This window comes from Prunus avium, chromosome 7 (genome assembly GCF_965620075.1).
Source record: "Prunus avium chromosome 7, drPruAviu1.hap1.1, whole genome shotgun sequence".
Classification (NCBI taxonomy): domain Eukaryota; kingdom Viridiplantae; phylum Streptophyta; class Magnoliopsida; order Rosales; family Rosaceae; genus Prunus; species Prunus avium.
This window is the reverse complement of record NC_142290.1, coordinates 8723200-8730858: the sequence shown is the minus strand read 5'-3', so window position 1 is coordinate 8730858 and position 7659 is coordinate 8723200.

Here is a 7659-nt window from a genome sequence, read left to right as displayed (position 1 = left end):
TTGAACTTGAATTGTCCTATTTCTTACGCCTATCGATTTCGGATCGAGCCCAAAACTTGGGCAACATAAAAATGTGGTGGAAGGAGTCATTTGGTTAATTTTAAGCGAAATCCGATCTCTAGAACTACCCAATACACCAACCACTCCAATTAGGAACGAACTGCCTATGAACTTGAATTTTCCAATTTCTTACCCCTATTGATTGGGGAATTTTGAGTGAAATCCGAACGCTAGAACTACCCAATACACCAACCCCTCCAATTAGGAACAGTTCTTTTGAATTTGAATTGTCCAATTTCTTACACCTATTGATTTCGGATCGAGCCCAAAACTTGGGCAAAGTCATAATATGGTGGGAGGAGTCATTTGGTGAATTTTGACAGAAGTGCAATCGCCAGAACTCCCCAATACACCAAGCACTCCAATTAGGAACGAACTGCCTTTGAACTTGAATTGCCCAATGTCTTATACTTTTGGATTTCGGATCGAGCCCAAAATTTGGGCAACATCATAATATGGTAGGAGTTGTCATTTGGCGAATTTTGAGTAAAATCCGATCTAGAACTATGGAATACACCAACCACTCCAATTAGGAACGAACTGCCTTTCAACATGAATTGTCAAATTTCTTACACCTATTGATTTCGGATTGAGCCCAAAACCTGGGCAACATCGTAATATGGTGGAAGGAGTCATTTGGTTAATTTTAAGCGAAATCCGATCTCTAGAACTTCCCAATACACCAACCACTCCAATTGGGAACGAACTGCCTTTGAACATGAATTGTCCAATTTCTTACCCCTTTTGATTTATGATCGAGCCTAAAACTTGGGGAACATCACAATATGGTGGGAGGACTCATTTGGTGAATTTTGGGGGAATCCGATCTCTAAAACTGTGGAATACACCACTCCGATTTGGAACGAACTTCCTTTGAATTTTGAGTGAAATCCGAACGCAAGAACTACACAATACACCAACCCCTCCAATTAGGAACAGTTCCTTTGAATTTGAATTGTCCAATTTCTTACATCTATTGATTTCGGATAGAGCCCAAAACTTGGGCAACGTCATAATATGGTGGGAGGAGTCATTTGGTGAATTTTGAGTGAAATGCAATCGCTAGAACTCCACAATACACCAAACACTCCAATTAGGAACGAACTGCCTTTAAACTTGAATTGCCCAATTTCTTACACCTATTGATTTCGGATCGAGCCCAAAAGTTGGGCAACATCATAATATGGTGGGAGGAGTCATTTGGTGAATTTTGAGTGAAATCCGATCTTTAGAACTACGGAATACACCAACCACTACAATTAGGAACGAACTGCCTTTGAACTTGAATTGTCCAATCTCTTACACCTATTGATTTCGGATCGTGCTCGAAACTTGGGCAACATCATAATATGGTGGGAGGAGTCATTTGGTGAATTTTGAGTGAAATCCGATTGCTAGAACTACCCAACACACCAACCACTCCAATTAGGAATGAACTGCCTTAGAACTTGAATTGTCCAATTTCTTACCCCTTTTGATTTCGGATCGAGCCTAAAACTCGGGCAACGTCATAATATGGTGGGAGGAGTCATTTGGTGAATTTTGAGTGAAATCCGATCGCTAGAACTACCCAATACCCCAACCACTCCAATTAGGAACGAACTGCCCTTGAACTTGAATTGTCCAATTTCTTACAGCAATTGATTTCGGATCGAGCCCAAGACTTGGGGAACATCATAATATGGAGGGAGGAGTCATTTGGTAAATTTTGAGTGAAATCCGATCTCTAGATCTATGGAATACACCAACCACTCCGATTAGAAACGAACTGCCTTTGAAATTGAATTGACCAATTTCTTACACCTATTGATTTCGGCTCGAGCCCAAAACTTGGGAACATCATAATATGGTGGGAGGAGTCATTTGGTGAATTTTGAGTGAAATCCGATCTCTAGAACAATGGAATACACCAACCACTCCAATTTGGAACAAACTGCCTTTGAACTTGAATTGTCCAATTTCTTCCACCTACTGATTTCGGATTGAGCCCAAAACTTGGGCAACATCATAAAATTGTGGGAGGAGTCATTTGCTGAATGTTGAGTGAAATCCGATCTCTAGAACTATGGAATACCCCAACCACACCAATTAGGAACGAATAGCCTTTGAACTTGAATTTTCCAATTTCTTACACCTATTGATATCGGTTCGAGCACAAAACTTGGGCAACATCATAATATGGTGGGAGTAGTCATTTGGTTAATTTTGAGTGAAATTCGATCTCTAGAACAACACAATACACCAACCACACCAATTAGGAACGAACTGCCTTTGAACTTGAATTGTCCAATTTCTTACACCAATTGATATCGGTTCGAGCACAAAGCTTGGGCAACATCATAATATGGTGGGAGGAGTCATTTGGTGAAGTTTGAGTGAAATCCGAATGCTAGAACTACCCAATACACCAACCCCTCCAATTTGGAACAGTTCCTTTGAACTTGAATTCTCCAATTTGTAACAACCCAAACCTTAATTAATAGTTAATTAATAATTTATTGGTGGAAAAGGCCATAATGCCCTTAGAATATTTTATTAGGTTTTAAAGTTGACTTTTTGACCGGGAAGGAAGTTGGGAATTGTGTTGTTACCGTTGCGTAGAGTGCGACAAAACGAGTCCGTAGACACGTAGTGGACTCAAATCGGACTTAGAACAAAGGAATTACGAGTATATTACGCAAAGGGGTAAAATTGAATTTTTCAGGAAATCAGATTTTTTTTATAAAAAATCTGCTTCTCTCTCTCTCCTCACTCCCTTCTTCCTCGCGCAAACCCCCTCCCTCCCCCCTTTAGAAAATTTTCCAGCAGCTCCTCCAAACCTCCATAGCCACCACCCCACCTCACCGCCTGACACGAAACCGGCCAAGATCGGACCAGACCAACCTCGCCGCCACACCCCAGACCTGCGCCGCCACCGTCGACAGCTCCAGCCGCCGGAAACAGCTCGGATTTGGCTGGTTTTTCTCTAAATTTCAAACCTCTAGTTCTCTCTCCTCCAGATGCCAAATCGGACGAATTAGGTATGGTTTTTCGACTGATTTTCACGTTCTAGCTGTTGGTTGGGTAGGTTTTAAGACATTTTGAGGTCTGAAGGATTAATTTTCGAGCTGAGTTTCTGCCGACTTTGAGAGCTCAGTTTTAGTCACTTCCGGCCACGTTTTGGCCATAGTCCAAGAACAAAAGTGGTTCCAAATAGGGCATATTATCTAGGATAGGAGTTTGGGCCGACGTTGTGGAGAAAATCCGGTCACCGGAAATTGTTAGGCACATCCACGCGCTGTCGGCGCGTGGGCGGCGCGTGGGCCAGGTAACAAGAGCCACTCTTGGTCCCAGATAGGGGTCATAAAAAAGGGGCAGTTTCAATTCGGGATCATCTGGTGGCCGCAGTTACGGAGGTTTTTGACCTGGAGTAGATTCCAGTGGAGGGTCTAACTAGAGTGGTAGTTTTGGGAACCACTCTGGAGATGGAGTAGCTAGAGGTGCTGAGAGACGTATTCTTGGAGGCAAATCTAATTTTCCCTGGAGATGGTGGATTTAAATGTCATTTTGGGGATGGATTAGTTAGCGAAGCACTATACCTCCATAGGTTGTATTTCATAAAGGATGTCGTGTTCCGTAGTCTTGGAAGACCTGAGGTGATATTTTAAAGTGAGCTCAGAGTACTTCCATCTTGCCTCATTTCAGCCATGACAGCAAGGCGGTTGCTCAGGAAAGAATGTTCATGATACTTGGCGCATATTGGACACCCGGGATAGCGGATTGAGGTTGGAGGATATTCCAGTGGTACAGGAATTTTCAGATATGTTTCCGGAGGATCTTCAAGGTTTACCACCTCATCAAGAGACTGAGTTCACTATTGAGCTCGTCCCGGGTACGAACCCTATTTCTTAAGCGCCGTACAAAATGGCACCAGCTGAGTTAATAGAGTTATAGACCCAGTTATAGGAGCTAGTGGATAAAGGTTTCATCCAACCCAGTTTCTCTCCGAGGGGCACTCCAGTATTATTGTTGGGAAGAAGGATGGCACTATGAGATTGTGTATTGACTACAGGCAGCTGAATAAGGTCACAGTAAAGAACCGGTATCCGTTACCACGTATAGACGATCTGTTTGATCAGCTGAAGGGTGCCAAGGTATTTTCTATGATTGATTTGAGATCTGGGTATCATCAGCTACGTATTAGAGAGGATAATGTGCCTAAGACAGCAGTTCGGACGAGGTATGGGCACTATGAATTATTGGTGATGCCATTTGGATTGACTAACGCTTCAGCTGGGTTTATGGATCTCATGAACAGAGTGTTTCGATGTTACTTGGATCACTTTGTGATTGTGTTCATAGATGATATCTTGGTATACTCCAAAGTCAAAGGGGGCACATCCAGTTTTTGGAAAGTGTGCTGAAGACTTTGAGGAGGAAATAGATGTATGCCAAGTTCAGCAAGTGTCAGTTTGGTTAGACAGAGTGAGTTTCTTGGGGCATGTGATCTCTGCAGAGGGTATTTTTGTGGATTCCCAGAAAGTTGAGGCAGTAGTGAATTGGCCACGACCAACCAATGTTACTGAGATACGGAGTTTCCTTGTGTTAGCCAGGTATTATCGTCGCTTTGTGGAGGGTTTCTCTATCATAGCGGCACCTCTAACTCGTTTGACAAGGAAATGCGTCAAGTTTGAATGGTCAGACGAGTGTGAAGAGAGTTTTAACGAACTCAAGACCAAGTTGACCACTACTCCGGTGTTAGCACTTCCGGAGGACACAGGGAACTTCGTAGTATACAGTGACACATCCCGACCAGGATTAGGTTGTGTGCTGATGTAGCATGGTAGGGTAGTCGCTTATGCTTCCATGCAGCATGCCGTAGTAGTGCTTGCCCTGAAGTTTTGGCAACACTGTCTTTACAGGGAAACGTGCCAGATATCCACGGATCATAAGAGCCTGAAGTATCTGTTCACCCAGAAGGAACGGAATTTGAGGCAAAGGAGATGACTGGAGTTGACTAAAGATTAGGACTGTACTATTGAACATCACCCAGGATGAGCAAATAGGGTAGCTGATATCCTTAACGGGAAGTTCATCGAGATCGGTAGCTCATGTTCCAGGGAGGTATTTGCCACTGTTGGTGGAGATGTGGAAATTAAGAATTGGGCTAGTTATGGATGATCAAGGAGCACTGTTAGATACTCTCAATGTGAAACCAGTGCTAGTGGAGCGATTAAGTAAAGCCCAGTCTCAAGATCCATTAGTTTGTACACTGAGATTAGAGGTTGAGAATGGCACTAGGACAGATTACTCAGTGAGGAATGGTGGAGCATTGATGGTAGGATTGTATGTTCCTGAGGATGGGACTTTGGAAAGGGAAATCCTCGAGGGAGCCCACGGTTCAACTTTTATCATGCACTCAAGTAGCACCAAGATGTATGGTACTCTGAGGAAACATTATTGATGGCCTTTCATGAAGGAAGAGAAAGCAGAGTACGTCAGTGAGTGCCTAGTGTGTCAGCAAGTCAAGGCAGAAAGGCAAAAACCATCAGGATTGTTGCAACCACTTTCGATTCCCGAGTGGAAATGAGAGCACATTACTATGGATTTTGTGTTCAAACTTCCTCGGACAAAGGACGAACATGAAGGAATATGGGTAATTGTGGATCGACTCACTAAGTCAGCTCACTTTCTGCCGGCGAGAGCAAACTATACCTTGAATAAGTTGGCCAAGATTTTTATTGATGAGATAGTGAGACTCCATGGAGCATCAGTATCCATTGTTTCCGATAGAGGTCCTCAGTTCAAGTCCCATTTTTGGACGAAGTCGCATGAGGCATTTGGAACCCAGTTGCGGTTCAGTACTGCATTTCACCCCCAGACATGGTCAGTCTGAGAGGATGATTCAGACTTTAGAAGATATGTTGAGAGCTTGAGCGTTGCAGTTTAGGGGTGACTGGAATGAGAAATTGCCACTCATGAAAATTGCTTATAATAACAGCCTTCAAGCGAGTATAGGAAAGTCACCATTTGATGCCTTGTACGGGAAACAGTGTATAACGCCTTTTTATTGGGATGAAGTGGGCGAGCACAGGTTACAGATGTCTGAGGATGTTGAAAGGACAAGAAGCATGTAGAAACAATAAGAGAAAGGCTCAAGGTGGCCCAGGAAAGACAAAAGAGTTATGCAGATAACAGGAGGAAAGAGCTTCAGTTTGAGGTTGGTGACTGGGTATTTTTTTTGAAATTGTCGCCTTGGAAAGGCGTAGTGAGATTTGGGAAACGAGGAAAACTAAGCCATCACTATGTTGGGCTATATGAGATTGTTTAGCGTGTGGGCCCAGTAGCATACAGACTTGCCTTACCAGCAGATCTTTCCCGTCTACACGATGTATTCCACGTGTCTATGCTCCGGAAGTATATTTCAGACCCATCCCATGTCTTGGAAGAGTAACCCTTAGAGTTGAAGGATGACTTAAGTTATGTGGAGCAGCCTGTTCAGATTATGGATCGGAAGATGCAACTGCTTCGATCCAGAGAGATTCCACTAGTGAAGGTCTTGTGGAGGAGTCACGATGTGGAAGAGGCCACTTGGGGACCTGAAGAACAGGTGCGGGCCCAGTATACTTACCTCTTCGAGTGACAGGTACGTAAATTTTGAGGACGAAATTTTCATAACGGGGGTAGATTGTAACAACCCAAACCTTAATTAATAGTTAATTAATAATTTATTGGAGGAAAAGACCATAATGCCCTTAGAATTTTTTATTAGGTTTTAAAGTTGACTTTTTGACCGGGAAGGATGTTGGGAATTGTGTTTGTACCATTGCGTAGAGTGCGACAAAACCAGTCCGTAGACACGTAGTGGACTCAAAACGGACTTATAACGAAGGAATTACGAGTATATTACGCAAAGGAGCATAATTGAAATTTTCAGGAAATCACTTCTCTCTCTCTCCTCACTCCCTTCTTCCTCGCGCAAACCCCTCCCCTTTAGAAAATTTTCCAGCAGCTCCTCCAAACCTCCATAGCCACCACCCCACCTCACCACCTGACACGAAACCGGCCAAGATCGGACTAGACCAACCTCGCCGCCACACCACAGACCTGCGCCGCCTCCGTCGACAGCTCCAGCCGCCGGAAACAGCTCGGATTTGGCTAGTTTTTCTCTGAATTTCAAACCTCTAGTTCTCACTCCTCCGGACGCCAAATCGGACGAATTAGGTATGGTTTTTCGACTGATTTTCACGTTCTAGCTGTTGGTTAGGTAGGTTTTAAGAAATTTTGAGGTCTGAATGATTAATTTTCGAGCTGAGTTTCTGCCGACTCTTGGTCCTAGAATAATCCTCGTGTCCGCACGAGTGCGTAGGATTTCGCGAATCTCATTTCGGATAACGTTTGAACCCCGAACGGATCTCGCATAGTGTGCGATTTCCGGGTTCAATATGTTCAGACCGTTGGATCGTAGTCAAACTGGAGTATGTTGATCTAGGTAATTTCAGGATCTTGTAGGATTTGACGGATCGTCAATCGGAGTCCCGGATACTCCGGAAAGGCCAACCCTAGGGCTAGGATTACAGAAAATCACTCATCAGTCCGATCGTGCGATCGTGAGCAATC